The sequence below is a fragment of the Rattus norvegicus genome, chromosome 1 (genome assembly GCF_021556685.1).
Source record: "Rattus norvegicus strain SHRSP/BbbUtx chromosome 1, alternate assembly SHRSP_T2T, whole genome shotgun sequence".
NCBI lineage: Eukaryota > Metazoa > Chordata > Mammalia > Rodentia > Muridae > Rattus > Rattus norvegicus.
In genome coordinates this window covers 167,942,889-167,968,467 of record NC_141534.1, presented here as the reverse complement: position 1 = coordinate 167,968,467, position 25,579 = coordinate 167,942,889, and the positions used below count along the sequence as shown (strand labels likewise).

At 47.1% G+C, this 25,579-nt stretch overlaps 1 protein-coding gene across 1 annotated transcript in view; it reads right to left on the bottom strand.

Moving 5' to 3' along the window:
- The window catches only part of Fchsd2 (FCH and double SH3 domains 2), a 320,482-nt gene that overhangs the window by 291,062 nt on the left and 3,841 nt on the right, over positions 1-25,579 (bottom strand). The gene's annotated exons all lie outside the window — the stretch shown is intronic.

Below are 25,579 nucleotides of genomic sequence, written 5' to 3'. Positions count from 1 at the left end.
CCAGGCTGGCCTTGAACTCATAGAGATTCACCTGCCCCTTCCTCTTGAGTGCTGGGATTAAAGGTGTGCACCACCATGCTCAGTTGTTGAAGAATTTTTAATTTGTTATTTTTTAAGTGTGTGGGAGTTGCCTGCACAGAGAGGGTCTCCGATCTCCTGGACTAATCATGCTGGAAATTGGACCCAGGTCCCCAAAAAGAGCAGCCAGTATCACTGACCCATTACTCCAGCCTCTATTTAAGAATTTTTGAGACGATGGTTTGTTGTGTTTTTGCTTCTGGTGGTGCCAGGGATCAAGCATGGGGAAGCGTGCATTTAAAATGTTTAACACGGGGTTGGGGATTTAGCTCAGTGATAGAGCGCTTGCCTAGCAAGCGCAAGGCCCTGGGTTCGGTCCCCAGCTCCGAGAAAAAAAAAAAAAAGAAAAGAAAAAAAAAGAATTTTAAAATGTTTAACACAATGTAGCCAGGCTACATTATGGTGGTGCATGCCTTTGATCCGAGCACTTGGGAGGCAGAGGCTGGTGCATTTCTGTGAATTTGAGGTCAGCTGATCTACTAGCCAGCTATTCAGTGAGACCGTTTCTCAAACAACAAACAAGTAAAATGTAACACAATATTACAATTAATTTTTTTTGAAAATTTCAAGGATGCATTTTAAAAGACAATTTTCATTCTGATACCTAGGAGTTGAAACAAGGACCTTGTAAGTGTAAGCAGGAACTTCACCCAGCTAATCACCAGCTAAGACAACTCTTTTCCTTTTCCTTTTCCTTTTTAAAAAACTTTTTATTGGTTCTTTGTGAATTTCACATCATGCACCCTGGTCCCACTCATCTCGAAGTCTCTTCATGTCTACCTGCACCCTTGCAACTTCCCCTCAAAAAAAGAAAAAACAATCTCTCCGAGGAAGCTGCGGTGTGTCACATAGATTCCCCTTAACCCAAACAGCTTTACTTACAAATGCTCACTGCAGTGAGTCATTGGTCTGGTTCGAGGTCCCTGGCTTCTGCTACACCATCAATACTGGGTCCTCACTGGGACTCCTCCCAGATCATCCTGTTGTTGCCCTGTGTCTCGGAGATCCTATAGCTTTGTTTCTGTAGGACCAGCCCCTTCACACGTTCCCAGCAGTTCACAGACAGGGTAGATGTTGAGTGGCCAACTCAACACCCAGGCTCTGGGCCTGGCTGGCAGCTGAGTTTGTCAGCCTGGCAGTTCTCCCTTGCGGCCTTGTGCCGACATCGCCAGGGCCAACCGGCTCTCCTGTGGCAGGTGACTAAGGATGCAACAGCTAAGACAAATATTTAAGGCAAATATTTTAAATAAAATTTGAAATCAATAAGTCTTGTTCTGTTTTAAATTACATTTGTGTGTGTGTGTGTGTGTGTGTGTGTGTGTACATGTGCACATGTGTGTTGAACAATTTGCACAAGTTGGTTCTCTCCTTCCCCCCTGTGGGATTTGGCCAGCAGATGCAGGTTGTCAGGCTTGGCAGGAAGCACCTTTATTAGCTGAACCATTTTGCCAGTCCAGAGGCTTTTAAAATAATGTTTTAACAGTTACAGAAAAATTGCAAAGTGGAAGTGGGTATGGAGACTTCTCATACTCCAACCAGTGTCTCCTGATGTCGCCATCTTATAGTCACCATGACTAAGGAGCCAATATTGTTACACTGTTACAACTCACTCTCTATTTCCTTTGGGTGGTTTTAGCCTTTCGTTATTATTGTTGCTATTATTTGAGCTAAGGTATTACACTGGCTTCTAACTTGGTGATTCTCCTGCCTCAGTCTCTTAAGCGCTACCACATTTAGCCGGGAGTGGCTAATATTTTTACCTAATGTCCTTTTTGGATCCCAGAGTCTATCCAGTGAACCACATTACATTTTGTCTTAACCTCTGCTTACTTTGTAATGGTCTGGATAGTTTAATGGTTGGACTTTCCTTGTTTTGTTTTGTTTTTATGACATTAAGTTTCATTTTGTGTTTTGAAAACAAGGTCTAGCTATTTTGATCCAAAGAAAAATTTTGCACTAGTCTGTTCTGATTTGCTTCTAATGCTAACAGAGTCACCTGGATCAGTAGTAGCCATAGTGAAAGCTCTAGTATTTTCCACACCTTTTGCCCAATTCAGTTTTACTACCACTGTGGTGATGAACACCAGGATCGGCCAATATAACATAACACTCTGTTGCGCTTTGCTCTGCATCATCAGAGTCAGCTTGTAGCCCAGCAGGTACTTTCCACCTTGCATAACAATTTGACACCTCAACTTAATCAACGTTTTCTTTGAAGCCACTAATCTCCTACTGTATGTGCAGGGTGGGCCCCCACACCCAAATCAAGACAGACAAGAAGAGAGCTGGGGAGATTTCTCAGTCACTGAAGTGTTTGCTTTGAACCACATTAAAAATCAGAACCCACATTAAAAATCTAGGAGTGGTGGCATGTACTTGTAACTCCAGCACAGGGCATTATTGAAGGATAATACACTAGTGAAGGATACCTGGGATTTCCTGGCCAGCTAGCCTAGCTCAATTGAATTAGCAAGCCCCGGCAAGACTCTGTCCTCCCCCCCCCCCCCCCGAAAAAAAAGGCAGGTAAAATGGCTCTATGAGGAATGGTGTTTGATTCATGAGTCCCACTTTATAGAAAGATAGAACCAACTCCCAAAGGTTGTCCTTCACACTAACACCCAAGATGGGTTCCTAGCATCTACATTAAGTAGCTTGTAGCTCAGAGCTCCAGGGGATCTGACACTGTCTTCTGGACATACACACACACACACACACACACACACACACACACACACACAGAGAGAGAGAGAGAGAGAGAGAGAGAGAGAGAGAGAGAGAGAGAGAGAGGAGAGAGAGAGAGGATGGCTGAAAAGCAAGAAAAGAACATAGTATTTTTGTGTACCCCGTACTGGCCTCAAACTCATGGACCATCCTCCTATCCTCCTGCCTCAACCTTTCCAGTAGTGGGATCATGGGTGTGCACCACCATGCCCAGATCAACTTTAACATGTGCGTATTGTTTTTGTAGATGGTTGCTCAATTCGGGTATTTTTCGTGAGCAGACTGAAGTTCTGAGTTCTCAGGGAGAAGATTACAGAGATAAAGTATCAGTCCTATTACATCAGAGCTAAGCAATGTGAGGTCAATGTCACTGAGGTAGACTGTCAGATTTCTCTGGGGCCAGGGGTGGGGAAGGAACCAAAAGGGGTTTGGGAGGGGGATACAGTTCATTGTTCAAGTCTTTCCCAGACCCAAGAAGTTTGACCTCCAGCTCTGCATTAAAACAGGTGTGACAGCTGCACACCTCTCACGCCAGCACCTGAGAGGGGGAGGCCGGAGGAACAGAAGTTCAAGGTCATCCTTGGTTAGACGGTATGTTCCAAATTTGCTTTGGCTGCAGAAAGCCTTCTCAGAGAGGGGGCAGGTTTACTAAAGGAATGCAGTTTCTAAATGGTGGGACGGGGTAGTACTGGTCCACAGGGTGTTAACAACTCGTGGGAGAGCCCACAAGAACAGTGAATCTCAAAGGGCAGTATTTACGTTTCAGGTTAACTGCTTCAACTCAGCTTTTAAGGGTTTGAACTGCTGAGTGGAGGTGGCCCATGGCTTTAATCCCAGCGCTTGGGAGGCAGAGACAGGTGGATCTCTGAGATTAGCCTGGTCTACAGGGCTACATGAGGAACCCTGTCTTGCAAAAAAGAAAACGAAACAAATCTTTGGACTAATCTTGGCAGAGATATCCCTAGATTAAGCCATAGGGTTGTCTGCTGTGTGATTTCGTTTCTCTCTCTCTCTCTCTCTCTCTCTCTCTCTCTCTCTCTCTCTCTCTCTCTCTCTTGGTGGGAGGGAGGGGCGTGGTATTGAAGAAGGCCAGGAGAAATGAAGAATTCACCCTCTAGCTCTGGCTGACTTAGAACTCTCATTATGTATACCAGGCTGTCCTTGAACTCACAAAGATCCTCCTGCCTCTGCTTCCCAAGTGATGAAAGTAAAAGCATGCACCACCATACCTAGCTGCACGCATATTATTTATAGAAGTGGCACCCATATAACATGAAATCTATCTATCTGTCTGTCTGTCTGTCTGTCTATTTGTTTTTTAAGGACATGCTTTCTCTTTATAGCCCTGGCTGTCCTGAAACTCACTGTGTAGATCAGGCTGGCCTTATGCGTCCCCAGTGCTGGGACTGAATGTGTGTGCCACCACCGCAGTACATGAAATCCTAACTATATAGTTCAGAGGCATTTTCTATATGCAAGATTCAGCATTGTACAACTACTGTCTCTGTTTAGTTAAAGACATTTTCTCTTTTTTACTTATTTCTGTTTTCTGTGCATGGGCGTTTTGCCTCATTACGTTTTCACCTGCCTGCATGGTGCCTCAAGGTCAGAAGAGGGCGTTGGATCTCCTATGGCTGTGAATTGCCATGTGGGTGCTGGGAACATTGATCTTCTGGAATTGCAGCCAGTGTTTTTTTTTTGGAGCTGGGCCTTGTGCTTGCTAGGCAAGCGCTCTACCGCTGAGCTAAATACCCAACCCTGTTCTTTTTTTTAAGGACATCTTTTTTTATTATTATTTATTTTTTAATTGGATATATTTCCTTATTTACATTTCAAATGTTATTCCCTTTCCCAGTTTCCTGTCCATAAGTCCCCTCCCCCTCCCCCTCCCCATCCCCCTCCCCCTCCCCCTCCCCCATAAGGGTGTTCCCCCCATCCACCACCCCCTTTGACATTCCCCTGCACTGGGGGTCCAACCATGGCAGGATCAAGGGCTTCCCCTTCCACTGGTGCCCAAACAAGGCCAGTCTCTGCTACATATGCGGTTGGAGCCCTGGGTTAACCCAACTGACCAGTGGGCAGTGGTTCAGTCCCTGGACTGAGCCATCAGCCCACACTCATTTTCATCCTCACAGAGAACACTCCAAACCCGCCAACAATCCAACCTGTGTCTTTCTCCCCTCAGCCCGTGGCAACCACAATTTGCTCTTTTCCTCTACAGATGTATTTATTCTAGATATTTCATATAAATGAGGTTTTTGTAATGTGAGGCTTGCTTTTGTCTGGCTTCTTTCAGTAGTATAATGCGTCTGAGGGCCATCTGCGCGGTGGCACGAACTCACTCATTCCTGCCTGCCAACGGTTCCGATTCCACACTTTGTTTACGCACGCGGCCATTAAAGAGCATGTGGGTTCTCTTCACCTTGGGGCTATGTCAACAGCGCTGTGACAAACATTGCTGGAAGAGTATTTGCTTCAGGATCTGATTTCAGCTCTTTAGATGGCTGGTGATGCATGATCAAACTTTTTAAATGGAGCTACTGCTTCGGAATCCTATGACCTCTCCGAGAACGAACCTAGTCCTGCCAGAAGGGAGTTCTGTCTGGGACCAAGTGGTCGTGAACATCAGCAAATCGGCCCAATGAACGCATGGTGCACAAGTGTCAACATCACACATGACAAGAAACCAGGAAAGAAAGTTAAGACTCACAATGCAAATCTATAAAGAGGGCCAGATGCAAATATCTGTAAAGCACCAAGGTGAGTCTTGCGGATAGGTTCTTCAGAAAGTTCTCCAAGCACACAAGAGGGGAGAACTGGTGTTATCTGTTACCGTCTCATCACTGTGACAAAACACCAGATAGAAGCAACTTGAGGAAGGAAAGGCTTTTTTTTTCTTTTTTTCTTTTCTTTTTTTTTTTTTTTTTTTTTGCCACAGCCCACACTGGGGGGTGGGGAAGTCATGGGAGCAGAAGTACAAGCAAGCTGGTTACATTGCATGCAGTTGGGAAGAAATGACTGCTGGTGCCCAGCTCGCTGTGTGCCAAACTCTGTCTCACAGTGTGCCACAGTGCTATCGATTCTGTATTCGGGGCTGGTTTTCCCTCATCACACCCAGAGGTGTGTGATTCTTTATCCGGGCAAGGAGACAGTGGAGAGCAACTGCCCCAGCTGATTTAACTACAGATAATGCAAGAAGGAGCTTGGGCTTCACGATGACCACACATGCAGCCAAGGTGGGGTTGCCGTGGGGCAGGTTAGGTGGGAGAACGGTCCTTTCCAAGCCTGTTCCTCATGACATCACATGACTCTGGATCGTTAGAACCTCTCTGGTGTTCAGAGTCCACTCTGAGTGAAGAGAGCATGAGTGCGCTAGGAGGTTTGGAAACCACATCATATGACCAGTGAGCAGAGGGGCCAGAACCACATCTCTGCAGTCCACAGTCCATAGGGCTGGCTCTGAAGACAGTGGCTTTTTCCTATCAGGGACTGAGTGTTTTCTTCTTTAGGCTGGGTGTGTGGACAAATAGGGGGAAGACTCAGAAGGACACCAGGGTGCAGGTGACCCTGAGTTAGGTGACTTGCCTGTCTGTGGATTTTCAATACTGAAAAACAGACTTGGTCGGAGGAGGGAAATAGAGGGGCAGGAAAAAAAAAAGTACTTGGGGTTACATTTGTTTTTTAATCTTTTTAAGTTTTTTTTTTTTTAAAGATTTACTTTATTTATTATATATAAGTACACTGTAGCTGTCTTCAGATACACCAGAAGAGGGCATCGGATCTCTTTACAGATGGTTGTGAGCCACCATGTGGTTGCTGGGAATTGAACTCATGACCTCTGGAAGAACAGTCGGGTGTTCTTAACCACTCAGCCATCTCTCCAGCCCCTCTTTTTAAGTTTTAAATCTTGATTTATGAGTATGACTATTTTTGCCTAAGTGTATATGCGTGTACCAATTCTGCCTGGAGGTCAGAAGAAGGCACCAGATCCCCTGGAACTGGAGTTACAGACAGTTGTGAGCTACCGTGTGGGTGCTGGGAACCCAGGTCCTCTGAAGAAGAGCCAGTGCTCTTAACCACTTAGTTAACCTTCCAGCCCTCTGGGGGTTAGCTTGTCCCCCCCACCCCCCACACTTCTCCTACCTCCTTCTCCCTTTCTTTTCCTCTGCATTGGCTCTAGTACTTTTGTTTTGTCCTAAGAAGAGGCAGTTAAATCTCTACAGTTAAGGGTTTGAGAGACTTAATGGAGGACTGAACACAATGGAATTCAAATTTAACTGGCAGGAATCTGTAGCCCAGGCTGGCTGGCATTCACTGTATAGACCATGCTGGCCTCAGACTCAGAGAGATCCGCCTGCCTCTCCTCCTTCTTACTGAGATTAAAGGTGTGTGCATCCACACCTGGCCTTTCTTTTTTAGTTTTACTTTTTTGAAATAGTCTTATGCAAGAGGGCTAGGCTGTCTTCAAACTCACCACATAGGCGAGGATTAACTTGAACCCCAGATCCTCTACCCCCTGGTTCTAGGATTACAACCGTGTGCCAGCATGCCTGGTTTACATGGCGCTGAGGACTGAGCCTGTGGCTTCTGCCAACTGACCCACATTCTCTGTCCCGTTCCAGAATCCTAACCTCCAGCACCCAAATAAATCAAAACAAATAAATCAAAAATCGGGAATCTTTGTTTTCCAATTTTACTTCTCTGTATTTTTCAAGAGTTCTGCCATGTGGAGATGTTATTTCTTCAGTCAGACAAGAGCAAAACGCTACCCCTTGTGAACTATCAGCTGCCAGAAGCTCGCCTGGCGACTTCCGGCTGGGCACTGGGCTCTCTGTGTGGCTCTCTCAGCCCTCTTCTGCCTTCAGTGAGCCTCTCTCCTGGATCAGTCCTACTCCCAACAGGTACTTGGAACTTTTCGGCAATCACAGGAGGACCGGCTTGAAGAGCTTTACAAATAAATGGTTCTGGGGAAAGAGAGCCCTGGCTCTCTCTATCAGGTAGATAAGATCCAGGGCAGGTCATGGCTACCGGTGCAGTCTGCAGACCGGGCAACTGCCCAGGTCTCACCGGCCTGTTTTCTCTCCACCATGGGGTGACTGTGGCAAGCCAGTCAGGAAACCGCTCCTGGCCATCAGCCTGCAAGAGGCTTCCAGAGACCCGGGGAGATGGGCTGTGTGTAGCCCATACTGTCTCCAGAGGACTCACAAGCGTACATATCTGCTGAACTCCTCCATGGTACTACCTTGGACTGATCCTGTGCACAAAATCATTTTATTTACTTCCTGGGGGCTGGCCTAGACTACACTGTGTGAGAAACAAAACAAAACAAAAAACAGGCATGGCACTCTTGGAGGCATGGCCTTAAACCTGACACCTGGAAGGTAGAGGGGGTACAGTCAGGGGGACAGGGTCATCCTTGGCTAAATGAAGTGTTCAAGGCCATCTTGGTTACATGAGAGTCTGTGCCAAGGAAAGGAAAGCAAAAATAAACACATGAACAAACAAAAAACAAAGAAACAGAATAAAAAGAGGCTGGTGTGATGGTTCAAATGTAATCCAACCATAGCCAAAGCTACACAGTGAGTTCAAGGATAGCCTATGCTACACAGTGTGTGTGTGTGTGTGTGTGTGTGTGTGTGTGTGTGTGTGTGTGTGTGTGTGTGTGTGTTGATGTGTGTGTGTTAGTGTGTGTGTTGGTGTGTGTGTGTGTTGGTGTGTGTCTGTGTGTGTTGGTTTGTGTATGTGTGTGTTGGTGTGTGTGTGTGTTGGTATGTGTGTGTGTTTGTATATGTGTGTGTGTGTGTGTGTGACAAGGAGGGAGGAGAACACAAGCTATAGTCATCTGAGAGGAGGGAACCTCAATTAAGAAACTGCCTTCATAAGATCAGGCTGTAGGCACGCTTGTAGAGAGCATTTTCTTTCTTTCTTTCTTTCTTTTTTTTTCTTTTTTTCAGAGCTGGGGACCGAACCAAGGGCCTTGTGCTTGCTAGGCAAGCGCTCTACCGCAGAGCTAAATCCCCAACCCTGTAGAGCATTTTCTTTTTTTTTTTTTCTTTTGGTTCCCCCCCCCCCCCCGGAGCTGGGGACCGAACCCAGGGCCTTGCACTTCCTAGGCAAGCGCTCTACCACTGAGCTAAATCCCCAACCCGGTAGAGCATTTTCTTAATCAATGATTGATGCAGGAGGACCCCGCCCATTGAGGGTGGTGCTGTCCTTGGGCTGGTGGTCCTGGGTTCTTTAAGACAGCAAGCTGAGTGAGCCATGGGGAACAAGCCAGTAAGTAATACCCCTCCATGGCCTCTGCATCAGCTCCTGCCTTCAGGGTCCTGTTCTTGAGTTCCTGTCCATACAGAAGTGTAAACCAAATAAGCCTTTTCCTCCTCAGGTTGCTTATGGTCATGGTGTTTCGTGACAGCAATAGCAACCCTAACTCAGTAGAGCATCTAGCATGCAGGAAGGTCTGTGTTAGAGCTCCCCAGGACGATATAAAACCTCCCAGCACCAGGCAGGTAAAGGCAGAGGACCAAAAACTCAAGGTCATCCACAGCTACATATCAAGTCTGAGGCCAGCCTGGGACACACAAAACCCTATCTCAAACAGAGAGAATGGGGAGGTGGGATAAACGAAAAGAAGAAAGAGAAAGAAGAAGAAAAGGAGAAAAACTGAGGCTCAGAAAGATATAGTCGCAGGTCTAGAAGCTTGTACAATTGGCGGCGCTTAACCACCTTGGGCTCACTGCCTCCGAAACGCCAACAACAGTGCGGCTTCCTTCTTGCTGTGGCCCCACAGGCAGTTAGGTAATCAACGGTAACACACTAGAACCGTGGCTTTGGAGAAGTGATCTTCTCACTTCTCAGGCATGACAGAGCCCCGTCCCCACCTCTGTCCTGACTTCAGTGGGTGGTTTTTGGCCCTCAGACAGAGAAAAGAGAACCTCAGGGAAGTCATATAAGGAAGGTCTCAGGTCCCAGGTGACAAGTTCCTATTGTGGAGAGGGTTTGTGATTGGGGTTTGAATGACCTGCCCTCAGAGAGGCTCTCTAGCCCTCAGATTCAAAGGTGCTTCAAGTCTGAGCCTACCAGATATTGACCGGGGAGGGACAATTATGGGCACCAAGTTGGTACCTCTGCACTCCTAGAGTCAGATGCTTTTAAAGCCTTGGCACATCCACTCGGGGCAATGACTCTGAGCATTCTCACCTGGTTCCAAGAATGAGTGTAGTGTTTGAGTGGCTCCCAGGGGACTTGTGGAAGTGGGAAGACAAGTCTCTTGTACTCTGAATGCATCTGGCTTTGAACTAAACTGAAATGCTTTCTGGCTGTCTGGGTCAGGTGCTGTGGATACCAAGAGTAATGGCCGGTCCTGTTCTTGAATGGAACTAGTTATATACAGCCCCAGGGAAGTGAGCTAAAGTAGTGAGACACATTACAGAATGTGGGAGCCACAGGAAGGGACTAGGGCTGGGAACACACACACACACAGAGAGAGAGAGAGAGAGAGAGAGAGAGAGAGGGAGGGAGAGAGAGAGACAGAGGGAGAGACAGAGAGAGACAGACAGAGACAGAGAGACAGAAACAGAGACAGAGAGAGACAGAGAGAGACAAAGAGAGAGAGACAGAAAGTTGGTTTTGTGGTTTTTTCCTCCCTAGTTACAAGGATTTTAGTAAACTGCGGGGCCCACACTCACACTCATGGCCCCAAATGTCTCTGAGCATCTCACTGTGAAGGTCCACATACACTGAACCCTGGCAGTCAGCATTAGTCGGAAGGTGTCAAGTGAGTAGCAGAGCTTCCTAGGGCCCATAGGGTAAGTAGCAAGTCTTGGCTGTCCATTTGTCAGCGCTGAGTAACCACGGGGCCTCCTGAGACTGCAGATGTTTTCCTGGACCTCTCCCCATCTTCCTCTTTCAAGAGCAAACGGGCTCTGGACAGAAGCCACAGTTGAATGACTGTTACTGGCTTATTTATCTTCTCCCCTGCTTCTGCCTGGTCCGGGCACTGGGGTCCTGGGCATTGGGGTCCCAGGCACACGGCTACAGCCGGCCGTCTGCTTTCCCAGGTTCTCCAGCTTAGGTAGCGGCTGCTCACTGCCTGCCCCTGCAGCATCAGTGTTAGCCAGCATCAGCCTGGTCTCAATCCTCACGTCCTCTCCCAGGCCCTGGATGTCTCCTGCCACATCTTCTAGGGCTCCAGTCATCCTTCCTCTCCTCCAGACTGAGTGAAGGAGACTGCCCATCCTGTTTCTGGTGAGTTCCCAGCAGTGGCACCGTGCCTGGTACCCGGATGCTCAATAAACATTGCTGACTGAATTAGACAATCCCTTCAATCCCACGTCCTTAACATAGAGCTCTCTTCCCTCCTGCCCACAGCAGTCCTTCCTCAGCTTCCACATTCTCACTGGACAACGGTCCACCTCAATTCCATTCCATTTAATTACGGTTTTGGCCAGAGCGTCCATTCCAAAGTGCCTGCCTGTCCTGTGCAGACTCCTTCCTTGCTCTGGCTCCCTGCCTCTCAGCCATGGATGGCAACTGTATCACTTATCAGCTGGATCTGGATACCCAGTGGAGAGGTGAAGGAAGACACGCAAACCACAAAAGCTTTGCAGTGATGTTACATAAGCTGCAGATAAGAGAAGGGCCCAGGGCGAGGTACGTGCGGGAAATTGCTGAGTAGATGAGGAGGGGATAACACACCACCCGCCCCTCCCTGAGTCATGCTGAGTCTCTAACTGACCAGGAGCTATTTCCTGTCCTTTGTACTTCAGGCTCCCTAAAGACCAGGGCCATACCTAATTTAGCTTGGTACCCCTAGTACTTGGTACCTAGGTACCTAGTACAGGACACATCCTATTTAATCACTCAATCCATATTTGTTGAAGGAAGGAATCAAGAAGATTAAAGAAATTAATGAAAAGACAACCAAGGTTCCTGTGATAGATAAAACAGATTCATTAATTACTATGCACACTTCTGTCCCAGGAACCTTACAGCGATGCTAAGGAGACAGGCTTTTGACCAGACACTGATACATAGAATTGATCTCCCAGTCAGAATGGGAGCCTGGAATTGGAAGCCTGATACCATAGGGCTCTGACTTAGCCAGTCATTGGCTGTGTGAGCCTGGATAAATTACACAGCCTCTCTGTGCCTCGACTTTGTCACCTATTGCTTGGGGATTATAATGGTACCTATCTTGCAAGGCTGTGTGAATTCAGTTTACTGTGTAAATGTAGATCATACATGTTTGCAGTGTATCCTTGTGCATACATATTACTATCATGAGTTAAGTCACACATAAGCTGCTCACGTGTCAGCTATTACAGTGTTAGCGAGGGTGTCGACTCCTCTAATCTATCCCATAAGCTCCTTTCCTTCTGTGTCTACACTGTCTAATGGTGGAGTTGAGACACCAACCGTTATTAAGCAATACAGCAGAGTTGAGAGGGGCAGGAGGTGGGGCGGTGCAGTGAGCTTTATTTCTTCCTGATCAAGAGTGGGTGAACAAAAATTACAATAGGGCCTGGGACAAGATCTCACACCACAAGGAAGAAGAGAATGGTTCTGAAGGTTCCTGTGAAAAGCTCATTACCCGGGAAATGGCTTAGTAAGAGACAAAATAAACCCCTGAGAAGCATTTGTCATTCTGCAAACAAACAGTACAGGGAGCTTTTGATGTGGTTTTTTGCCGAGATTTCCCAAGAGGGAAACAGAATATGAATGGGCTGCTCACAGAAATGGGAGTGAGAATGGCCCTCAAAACGTGTGAAAAGATGCCAGGGGTGGGGGTGGGTGGGTGGGGTGTTTCACCCCAAAATGCAGTGCAAAACACAGCCACAGGGAGACAGATTAGCAAAGCTCCCAGGGTACCAAGGGCTGGCTGCAAGTCCTCAGGGTGGGGATGGGGGGAGTGGGGGATGAGGGGAGTGGGGGATGGGGGAGTGGGGGATGGGGGAGTGGGGGATGGGGGAGTGGGGGATGGGAGGATGGGGAGTGGGGGGTGGGGTGGGGGGTTGGGGTGCGATTTAACTTTGAGAAATTCGCCCCTCCCTCTCTCCCTGAGATTTCCTCCTCGAAGGTGACCCTGGCTGCCTGCAAAAATCTCTCTCTCTCCAGAGGAGAATCTGCAGACCTTAAGGTTTCAACATACTTGAGTTTCAGGTTCCTCATCTGAAAGCTGAGTGACAACAGACTTTCTAGAAGCAGGGGACACAGACATATGGACTTGGCAGTTTGATAGGAATTTCAATATGCTTGGCTAATCTGAAGATTACATGATTACAAACTTGATTTCCACTTTCTAAATCATTTATACACAATAGGGCAAACCCAGCAGTAGTGGTACTCACCTTTAATCCCAGCACTCAGGAGGCAGAGACAGGCAGATCTCTGTGAGTTGGAGGCCAGCCTGATCAATGGTGCGAGTTTCAGAGCATCAAGAGTTACACAGAGAGACCCTGTCTTGAAAAACAAAACAAACGGGGTTGGGGATTTAGCTCAATGGTAGAGCACTTGCCTAGCAAGCCCAAGGCCCTGAGTTCGGTCCCCAGCTCCGACAAAAAAAAAAAAAAAGAAAAAAGAAAAAGAAAAACAAAACAAACAAAACCAAAAAGAAAACCCAAAGCACTAAGTAAATAAAATGGATGAGACCATATCAAATATGAAATAGATACATAGAAATGAAAGCAAACATAACAACTTTATAGTTTGTTGAGTTTTTTGAGACAGAGTTTCTCTAAGTTGAGCAAGCTGGCCTTGAACTTGAGACCTTCCTGCCTTGGTGTTTCAAGTCCCTGGAATGACAGACACTTGCCACCATACCCAAGTACTCACATAGCCCTGTGTCTAAAAACAAAATTCAAGCACATCCTTTTTATTTCCTCACTTGGGAGGCAGAAACAGGGGGATCAGGAATCAAGGTTATCCTTAGCTAAGTCAGGTGTTCAAGACCAGCTTAAGCTACATGAGACCCTGTTTCTAAAAAATAGAAAATAAAAGTATAAAAAATGTAAAAAGCCCTGGGTTCGGTCCCCAGCTCCGAAAAAAAGAACCAAAAAAAAAAAAATGTAAAAAGCAACTGTATAGTATATTCCTTTAGAAAAAATATTTACTATAGTATAATATCCAGCTGTGTTAAATATATATGTAAAAAGACAGGAAAGAATATTACGAGAACACATGGGGACAGAGGATCTGGCTCCATTGTAGAATGGTTGTCTAATGTGTCTGAAGCCCTAAATTCACACCCAGCATTGAAAGACTGCAAGAGCATAAGGGAGCAGACATCCTGAAGTACAAAACCATTTCTGATTATGGCTCAAATTCCAGAAGCCATAAAGGAACAAATTAGGAAATATAAACCAGATGTGGTGGTTTGAGTGAGGATGGCTGGCCTCCACATGCTCATATATTTGAATGCTTAGTCATCGGGGAGTGGAATGGTTTGAAAGGATTAGGAGGTGTGGCCTTGGAGTGGGCGTGGCCTTGTGGGAGGAAGTGTATCATTACCAGGGGTGGGCTGTGAGATTTTGAAAGGCCCTCATTGGCCCAGTCACTCTTTCTCTTGGCCTGTGGATCTGGATGTGGCTCTCAGCGACTGTTCTGTAGACATGTCTGCCGCCAAGACGATAACGGACTACTGCAACTGTAAGCAAGCAAGCCCTCAGTTAAATGGTTCCTCTTGTAAGAGTAACGTTGGTCATGGTGTCTCTTCACAGCAATAGAACAATGGCTAAGACACCAGGGGAAATAAATTCTACAAACCCTGAGTAAGGGAGGCCTCTAGACAAATCACAAACCAATGGAAAGAATTTTCAATTCAGTTGACAGACACGGGGCAATCTTCATGAGATATAAAAAGACCCAACAACCGGACAGAAAGGTATCTGCAGGAATAACTGACGGAAAAGGGCATCTCAGCAGCTTCTTTTGTTAGGAAATGATAACAACCAAAATGAGACAACTGCAAAAAAAAAACTGCCCAGACACTTGACTTTTCACTTCTCAGATTAAAAACACCTCAGTAGTTCTAGATCGGTGCTAGGGAGGACGAGGGTCTCTCGTGCCTGCTGAGGAGAAGGCAACAAGTCTGAAAGTGCATGAACTTCTTGATCTAGGAAGAGCATTGCAATGAAGTTCTCCTGTGCATGTTGGCAGCTGAGCAAAAAGCATGTATGCAGTTTCTCATTGCATTGTTCATAGGAAAAAATACCTACACAGCTAAATAATGATGATTAGCTCTGCAGTAGCCTTACTTCTCCCCAGGGTATTGGTTTGGACAGATCTTAAAGGCACAGTGCCGCCAGGTGTGGCAATGCATTCCAGTAGTCTCAGCACCAGGGAGGCAGAGACAAGAGGACTGCAGGGTCTAGCCTATGCTACATGCCAAGACTCTGTCTCAGTGAGTGTGGCAGAACTAGGGCTCGGGGTGAGGATGTAACTTAGTTGGCAGAGTGCTTGCCTTGGACCCGTGAAGCCCCGGGTTTGATTCCTAGGGTGGAATAAACCAGGCAGGATAGCACATGCCTATAATCCTAGAGCTTGAGAGATGGAGGCAGGTGGTTCATAAGTTCAAGGTCGTTTTCAGGTGCACGGTGAGTTTCAGAAAAATAAGTACGTGTAAAAATGAAATTTTGAACCAGGGAAATACATTACTTGTTGAAACTTTTGCTTTTATTATTTATTCTAAATTACTTGCACATGCATTTGTCTGTATGTGTGGGTACGTGTAAGTGTGTGAAGGGGTCCCAGAGGCAACGGGTTCCCCAGCAGATGGAGTTATAGGTGTTTGGGAGTTGCCAGATGTAGGTGCTTAGAGCTAAACTTGGGGAGCAAAGCCTAGTGGGGCTACCTTTAATCCCAGCACTTGGGAGTCAAGGTCTGGTGAATCTCTGAGTTTGAGGCCAACCTGGTCTACAAAGTGAGTTCTAGGACAGCCATCTACAAAGAGAAACCCTATCTTGAAAAACCAAAAGAAGCAAACAAACAAAGCCAAAAACCAAAACTAACCAATCAAACAAAAAAACAAACACAACAGAAAACTGTGAGGGCTAAACTTGGGTCCTTTGGAAGAGCAATCAGTGCTGTTAGCACTGCACCATCTCTCCGGCCCCTCATTAAAATTTTATTTTATTTTAAAATTAGATCTATTCATTTTATTGTATGTGTATGAGCATTTCATATATTATGTGAGGAAGCAACAGTGACTTAAAAACAATATTTATGATGCCAGTTGCCATCCTCTGGTAACCAGAACTGAGGAGGTGGACTTATGAGCAATAGAAGTTCAAGGCCAGCTTAAGCTAAATGAAACTCACACACACACACACACACACACACACACACACAGAATGTCCGTATATTAAATACAGAGCTTCAAAATAATGAAAAGAAAACAGAAGAGAAGTTTAGTACAAAAGAAGGTGGAGACACATCACTGCCAGTATAATGGGGTATAAGGGTTAAAAATAAATATGGATATATATTGGCCTAAAGTTCTGTGTCTGTTTCAGAACTAGACTAGTAAAATAACAAATAGACCCTACAAAAGGAAAACACAGATCTCCTTTGAGATGCCCTATAACAGCCATTGGGAAGATTCGGCAGCTAAGTGGGCCACCCACAGTGGACAGGGAGAACTAGGTCCTCTGGAGTGTTGTCCTCTCACCTCCCAGCCCCTCTCTGACACACAGACGCATCACACACACAGCATGCCATAATAGTAAATAAAGTCAAAAGTGAGTAAACTATAGATCACACAAAGGATAAATTCTAAGGATAAAAAATGCAAACTGCATGCTTAGTCCTTCCCAGGGGCTGGGGACGTGGCTCAGAAGTAAAAACACATACCTAGAACATGCAAGGCCCGGGGAAGACCCTAGGGTAAAAAAACTTTAAAGTTGGGTGCGGTGGTGCGTGCCTTTAATCCTAGCATCTGGGAGACAGAGTTCAAGGCCAACCTAGCCTACCTTGTGAGTTCCAGGACAGCCAAAGCTGTGTGGACAGTACAGAGAGACCCTGTCTCAAAACGACAAAAGAAACAAACAACAAACAAACAGGAACAAAGCTTCTTTGCAAACTTTAACTCTCCTTCCCTACATACCTACAGGAAAACTGGATCACAGCACACCATGTAGACAATATCTCCACTAAGGCACAGCCTGCCCCCAGCATCCTGGGCATCCAGCCACCGACATCACCATTAGGACTTTATTGGGTTCATGATGTTCTTAAACAAAGATTTGTAAGATCTGGGACATCATGGACATCTGAAGCGGGAAGGCAAGATGGACAGAGGGCAGTATGCAAGTGTGCAGCTCTCTCGTGAATGGGTTCCCTGAGGACAAGGATCCAGGGACTGATAGTGTCAGGAGCCATCACTGCAGGGGATGGGCTTCACGAAAGAAGCCTAGACTATATGAAATCTGAGTGGGCAAGGGGACTCAGGTAAGGATGCTTGCCATCAATCCTGAGGACCTGGGTTCAATCCCGGGAACCCACATGGTGGAAGGAAAGAACCAGCTATTTCAAACTATCACGTGACCTCCACGCACCATGGTGTGTATGTGTGTGTGCGTGTGTGCGTGCGTGCGTGTGTGTGTGTGTCTTTGTGTATATAACACATCTGTGGTAGTAGTGTGTCAAGAGAGGGTCTCACCATAAAACTCGCTATTCTGGAACTCACAGAGATCCTCCTGACTCTGCTTCTCAAGTACTGGGATTAAAAACATGGACAAGTTGTGAATTTCTATTGATGTCTTTGTTTGACTTTTCTGCAAAAGCACAAAACAGATACATTCTCTGTGAGGTCTGGTCCTGGCATCTAATTGTTCAATCCTTCCTCATTTTGGGCAGGTCCCAACTGTGCCAGGTCATCATGTGAAGTCATGATTTATTCCTGCTTTCACAACTGTACAACCACGGGATCCAACAAATGCAGCAGACATCACCTTGAACTCTTCATTTATTCGGAAGTGATTGATTTAGAATAGAGGCATTGTTTTTTTTTTTTTTTTTGAAAGTGTTTATTTCTTTATTTAGTGTGTGCGTGTGTGTTTGTGTGTGTTCATGCATGCACGTGTGTGCACATGCCTGCCTGAGTTTGTGTATGTGTATCACATGCCTGTAGAACCCATGGAAACCAAGAGGGTGTTAGTCACCCTGGAACTGGAGTTACAGGCAGTTGTCAGCCTCCATGCGTGTCTGAGGGTTTTACTGCTGTGAACAGACACCATGACCAGGGCAAGTCTTATAAAGGATGACATTTAGTCGGGGCTGGCTTACAGGTTCAGAGGTACACTCCATTATCATCAAGGCAGGAACATGGCAGCATCTAGGCAGACATGGTGTGAGAGGAGCTGAGAGTTCTACATCTTCATCTGAAGGCTGCTAGCAGAATACTCACTTCCAGGCAGCTAGAACTAGGGTATAAAAGTCCACTCCCACAGTAACACACCTACTCCAACAAGGCCACACCTACTCCAACAAGGCCACACCTACTCCAACAAGGCCACACCCACTCCAATAAGGCCACACCCACTCCAATAAGGCCACACCCACTCCAATAAGGCCACACCCACTCCAACAAGGCCACACCTACTCCAACGAGGCCACACCTCCTAATAGTGCCACTCCCTGGGCTAAACATATACAAACCATCACAACGTGCAGGCTGGAAGAAGTGTTCTTAAGCTTGGAGCCAAGTCTCTTGCCCTAAGACACTGTTCTTCAGATGGAATCAAATCACAAATAAATGAACCTAGCAGCGCATACCTGTAATCCCAGCACTCAGAAAAAAAGAGGATCAGAGTGGAAGGCCAGCCTTAGCTACATATGGAGTTTGAGGTTACACTGGGCTATAGAAGACCCTGCCTCAAACCAACAAACCAACAACAATAAAAATCCTAACACATCCTATAGATTGTCTAAAAAATGAATACATTTAACAAATAATAGCTCTTTCACATCTTAATATTCTAAAAAGAATTTGTCTTTATTTTGAAAAAGGGCCTTCTGTAGTCCAGGTTGGCCTTGAATTCCTGATCCTTCTCCTTCTCTCTCTCAAGTGCCAAGACTATATGCATGCACCATCACTCCTGGTTTAGAGTTGAATTGGTTTATTTGAGTTATAGAGTAAATTAAAATGCAAGAGAAGATTGCTGGGTGGTTAAAGGGTTTACCTCGTGTGAGGATCAGTACCCCAGAGCCCATGGAAATGTCAGGTGGGCGTAGCAGCCCACTTATACCTCCAGTCTTGGAAGGTTGGAGTCAAGGGATTTCCAGAGCAGTGTGGTTACTGAGATTAACCAATCCATAAGCTCTCGGTTTGACTGAGAGACACTGCTTCAAGAATAAGGTGGGAGAGCTGCAGAGGATGAGTTCCCACTTCAACCTGGGTGTCCACGCACATGCAAACATGAACATACATACGAAGGTAAATAAAATGCTTTAAAAGTGAATTCAACCACTATTTGGAAAAGAATAAGAAAAACTGTGTGCCGTGTGTGTGTGTGTGTGTGTGTGTGTGTGTGTGTGCCGTATGTGTGTACGTGCGCGCATGAAAGCAGCTTTCAATATTTAACATTATTTGAAAAGAATGATGCTGAAACAGAAGGCAGGCACGGTGGCTCAGGCTCTAATCTTAGCATTCAAGACACAGGCGGAATCGCTGCCAAGTTTGAGGCCAGCCTGGTCTACATAACAAATTCTATGTTGATCAAGACTACAGAATAAGTCCTATCTCAATTAATAAATAGGTAGAATGTGATAAGCATTCGCCTCAACAAACTTGGAAACCGAACATGAAATAAAACTAAAACAAACTAATGGAAGTTACTTCAAAGTAAAGCGGAAGAAATAGCAATGGTCAAAGTAATTGCTTGGTACACGGGTAGTCCTGGTAAACAAATCCAGGTAGATTTTGTTTGCCGTTTAAAATGGATTTTTCTTACTTAGGCGTATGAGTGTTTTCCTTGCATGAAGGTCTGAGTACCATGTACATGCATGATGCTCTTGGAGACCAGAAGAGGGTGCTGGACTGCCCTGGACCTGGTGTTACAGGTGGTTGTAAGCCAAGCGATGTAGGTGCTGACCACCAAACTTTGGTTCTCTAGAAGAACAGCCAGAGGCTGAACCGTCTCTCCCACCCCAGTTCTGTTTATTTTAAGAAAGGGGTCTTTCTCTGTAGTCAGATTAGCCTCAAATTTGCATCTTCCTACTTCCTGAGTGATGGGATTACAGGTGTGTGCCACCACACCCAGATCCCTGGGAGTAATCTTGCTGAAAATGCCCTCTGCTGCTCTGGATTCCTGGCCGTTGGAACCCAGGAACCAAACCTGCTCAGGAAGTGTCTGAGGCAGAGCTGGAATCATTGCTTCTTATACGCTTGCTTTCCACAGACAGGCGCTGTCCCCTACCTGGTGAGGCTCAGCTCACATGGTGGCCACCTCCCAGCCCAGCCGAGCTTTGTGGATGCAAATAACTAATCCCCCAAGTCATCTCAGGGTGAGCACTTGCAGAGAGTGGGTAAATTCAGCATTTGTGGAGGAGTGGATTGGTGTGTTAGTGGGTGAGGTTAAGGCCAGCCATGGGGGTGGAGGAGCACTGACTGCTGGAGGATTTCAGCCCATGGTGGGACACCTCAGAAGGACAGGAAAAGTGCAAGGCTGTAGGTGTGTGTGTGTGTGTGTGTGTGTGTGTGTGTGTGTGTGTGTGTGTAAAAGGACTGAGGCGTGAGCAATAGTGGGATGTCCCATGTGGCAGTGGTGCGGTAGACTTTTGAGGACTGGAGCAAGTGACACCTGCTCACTCAGGGAAAGTCAGGAAAGACCAAAGGGACTGTGTTTTGTATGCCTCAGGGTGACAGGGAGTCCAGAAGCCAGATTTGGAGACTGCCGCTGCCCTTAATGAAATAGGAGACCACTCAGTGAGTAGCAAGGGGCACACTGCCAGATAGGGGCTTGGGCACTTTGCCCTAGTAGAAGACGGTGGGTCTGGAGGCCTGCAACGGGTGTTAGAGCCTAGAGACAGATCTAAATCTCCCTACTGACCATTTTTCTGTCTCCTACACGCCACCCCCAACTTCCATCCCAACTAGGGAGGGATTATGAGGTAGCTCCTGGCAGCAAACTGGTTACTATGTATAGCTTCGCTATGCTCCATCCACGCCTTCAGCCCAGCCCGGCAGGGATTCTACTGTCAGCTCTTTGTGTCTGCACAATGGCCATCTTTGTCCTGAGCAGCCTCCTCCATCTCTGCTCCTCTCTTTATCAATCCCTCAGCCTCCCTCCCTCCTACCTCTCATCTTGGCTTCCCTCACTCAGTCTGTACAACTCTGATACTAAGTCACTGATAGTGTTGTACAGAGACTCAGTAACTTACTTCTCTGACACAGGCTGAGTTCTTGAAAAGGAGAATAAAAACTATTGGGACTGGAGAGCTGGCTCAGTGACTACGAAGGCTTGATGCGCCTCCGCAGGCCTGAGTTCAGTCCCCAGAACCTACATCAGGTGCTCACAACCACCTGCAACACCAGTTCTAGGGCATCTGATAGCTTTTACTTGCTTCCGAAGGCACTGCACTCAAGTGCACATGTACACACACACACACGCGCACACACACACACACACACACACACGCGCACACACACACACACATACAAATAAAATCTTTTGCAAATAAAGAGAACCAAGGGGCTCAGTGTTAAGGGTACTTGATACCCTTTCAGAGGATCCAGATAACCCACACGGCAGCTTACAACCGTCTAACTCAAGCCCCAGGGGCTCTCTGATGCTGTCTTCCGACTTCCACAGGCACCAGGCATACATGTGGTAAATAGAAATATATGAGGTCAGTATATTCATACATATAAAACAAATAAAAATTTAAGAAGAATCAAACTTAAGGATTCATCCACCAAAAAGTCTGATGTCCATGGTGTGTGTGTGTGTGTGTGTGTGTGTGTGTGTGTGTATAGAGAGCTAGCTCAGCTCGTATGTTTGCAAGTGAGGACCTGAGCTCGATCCCCTGACCCAGGTGAATATGCTGTGCCTGGTGACACATGCTTGTAACCTCAGTGTCTGTGAGGCAGAGACAGGAAGGTCTGTTAGGCTCACTGGCTGGCCAGTGCAGCCTAATTGGGCAGCTCCTGGTCAGTGGCCTCAGGAGGTGGGTGAAATCCCTGAGGATGACACCTGAGGTGGTCTTAGGCCTTCATGCGCATGCATATGCATGTGTACATCTGTCTATGTGCACCTGCACACGTACATTAAAAAAGCGATGGCCGTGATGACCCCTACTCAATCCTCGTGCTTCTTGCTGAACCTCCTACTCATGTCTCTTCCCTCTTGCTCATCGACAGATGAGGAAGGAGAGGCCCGAGAGCAGGGCTAGCTTCCTGGTTACAAGAACTGTAGCATTAGTGCTTGTCTATTTTGTGACAGAGCCTCTCAGTTAGGTAGCTTTAGATGTCCTGGAACAAACTATGTAGACCAGGCTGGCCTTGAATTTACAAAGATCCACCTGCCTCTGCCTCCTGAGTGCTGGAGTTAAAGGTGTGCACTACCACATCCGGCCTAGTACTTGATTTACTACTTCTGTCAACATCTTAAAATTCTTAACAATTTTTAAACGAAGGATCCTCCACACTTTCATTTTGTACAGGGTCTTGCAAATCTGGTAGCTGATTTTGCTTTAGAGGAGGCAGAAGGACCTTTGCCAAGGCAGAAAATCAAAGTTTCCTGTTTCTTGGGGGTGGGGGGGGAGGGGTGTACCTCCCTGGAGTGCCTGCCTCCTGGCATGCCAACAGCCAAGCTTCCAGGATTCATTTGCCTTTCAAGCCCTGGCCCTGGTCAGGGAAACTTGAGGAGCACCATCCTAGTTCTGAAGGAGGGAGGGAGGGAGGGAGGGAGGGAGGGAGGGAGGGAGGGAGGGAGGGAGGGAGGGAGAAAGAACCATCCACAGCAGTGTTGGGAGCTAGGAAAACAAGGCAAGATAGTCAGCCCAGCTCTGCAGAGTGGGAGCCAGTGTAGACCCCAACTCTAAGGCCTAGCTGTGATCCAAGAACTCTCTTCAGGGCCTTCCCCCCAACCCCCAGCAGAATCCAGTTCCAGGGTTAATGGACCTACAACAAGCTCACTATACAAGCCTCCATTTCCCTAGATGTGGCATGGGAGTGATAACACCTAACTCACAGGGTCCTGGTGAAGACTGAGATGCCTTAACATAGTAGTTAGCACAAAGGAGGGGAGCTATAAACAGTCCTTCTGGAGTCCGATCTTGTGACAGGGACAGTGCCAGTGGCTGGACAGTCACCTGAGGGTAGGACAGACTGGGCCCCACTTTCAAAGAGATGCCCATCAGAGGGAGAGAGAATCACTGCGTGCTGAAAGGCATGACATCTGGAAGAGGTCTTAGAAAATCAGTGGTTGGGAGTCAAGAGGAGCAGGTCAAACACAGAGAAATACAGGGGGCAGAAGGAGTGGCCAGCACCCAGCAGGAGGTGAATGAGGGCTCAGGGTTTCAGCCTACCTGACTAAATGGAAGCAGGAAAGGAGGCAGAAAGGGAAAGACCTGGGGTTGGGGATTTAGCTCAGTGGTAGAGCGCTTGCCTAGGAAGCGCAAGGCCCTGGGTTTGGTCCCCAGCTCTGAAAAAAAGAACCAAAAAAAAAAAAAAAAAAGAATAGAAAAAAGAAAAGAAAAGGAAGGGAAAGACCTGGAGTGGAGACTGGGGAGCTGGGCTGCCTTGAGGGGCGGAGGAAGCCCCCAAGAGAGTGTGAAGCAGAGAGTGTCAGTGAGGGGAGACAGAGGCACCATTCTAGTAATTCCAGAGGGTTAGGCTAGAGACTAGGCCAGGCAGGGACTTCCCCACCCGCATCTTGGATTCTCAGAGCAGGAAGTTTTCTCGAGGGATATGAAAAGTCAGAGAAGGAAGATGGGGATTTGCCAGGAAGCAAGTGCTTGCTCAGGGATGGAGAGACAGGAAGCCTTCTAATGTGAGTTGGGGGGGGGGGGGGGGAGCCAGGGCTGGCGCTTTGACAGTCCCCTCCTGAACTTCTATTGCTAATGCAGTTGCCCCTGTGGCTTCACTACAGGTCATGGGGACCATTACAGTACCTGGGCCTTACCATTAGCCTGCTTTGGATGCGAGGTTCAGGGAGACGCCTTCAGTGTTGCTCTAGCCTTCATATGGTACTTACTGTGAGTCACTCAGAGAGCTTCCATTTCCTGGCTGGATCAATAGAGGTTCTAAACTCTCTCAGTCTTGAACTCTCAAGTTGTGAGTAAGTAAAAAATATGGGTGCAAAGGTGCTCAGATTGGAACGAGATGGTGTGTGGGGGGGCAACGATGGGGTGAGGGAGTCTGCTGGATTTATGATCTATAAAGTCTGAGCATCAGGGGACCTAGCCTTCCAGGCACTTCTGAGAGCGGATACTCACTCTGTAGACCCAGGAAGCTCAGGATGATGGACAGGACCCAAATAAAGATACTTAGTCAGGAAAAGACTAAATAAGCAAGTAAGAAAGACTACGTGAGTACGGCAAGGAAGGAGTGTGTTACGCATTGTGCAGAAAAACCGAGAGCCAGGCTCGGTGGCACATGCCTAAAATATCAGCTCTCAAGAGGCTGAGTCAGGAGGACTGCTGTGAGTAGGAGGCCAGCATAGCTGACACAGGGAGACCCTAGCTACAAACAAACAAACAACAAAAAGAGGGCTGAACCTTAGAAAGTAGACACAGAAAAAGTGAAGGAAGACTTGAATCTGAATTCCTCAGGCCTTATTAGGTCACCTGACATGAAAACTCAGATGTCATGTGCATTGGGGATGTAGTGTCCTTGGCTATAAAGTAACGGAATTGAACCACAGCAAGTGTAAAGCCCAAGACTGCCCACTGCCCGCTGGGATTTCAATAACCAGAAAGACTTCCCTTACACTAGGACCCTAAAGCCATAGTGTGAATTCGGAGATATCTAGGTCTGCACGGCTCCCAGCAGAGGTTAGACAAGGAGCCTTTGTGTCTGCTCGAAGGCCCCAGGAGACTACAGGGAGGCTCAGACACACAGCTCCTCACTCTGGACAAGGTTTTCTGGGTTCCTCCAGGGGCTGGGAAACGGACTGTACCACCTGATACGCAGCTAACAAAGCCCCCAACCTTAGGGCGGAGAGCAAGCTCCCCGCCACAGGAAAGGGCCTGTTCGGAACTTGTTCGTTTATTTGGCCACTCCGAGACTCCCTGGATGGACACGCGAAGTAGGATCTTGAAAAGACTGGCTTCATTTCACAGAAAATGGGTCCCTGATTGTGTCTTTCAGTACTAAAGGTGACCTAGAACTTACACTCCAGATTCCTGAGTCAGAAATGGGAGGGGGCAGACACTCATTCATCCACCCATTCACAGGTCAGCAGCTGAGATGGCTGATGTGGTCCTTGCCTTTTTGTGCTCAATCTAGGACACGGACAGAAATGGGGTTTGTGATTGCAGAAAGTCTTCAGAGCAGGCTAGAGAGGCAGTTCAAGATGAAAGACCAAACTAAACCGGGACTCCCAGGGACCTGTTTTGACTTAAAGGAAGAGCAAAAGCAGGCAGAGGTGGTGAAACTGGCAAAGACTTCTCCAGGTACCAGCAGTCCGAAAGCATCAGTAAGTGATGAGCTGGGTCGGCGGAGGGGAGGCTTGCGGGTCAGTATAATGGTCCAATCGGTGGGCAGTGACAGGAGCCACGCCAGCACCAAGCAAACCTTGTAGAACTTGGGCATCTCTGAAAATCGACGAGCGAAGCAGGT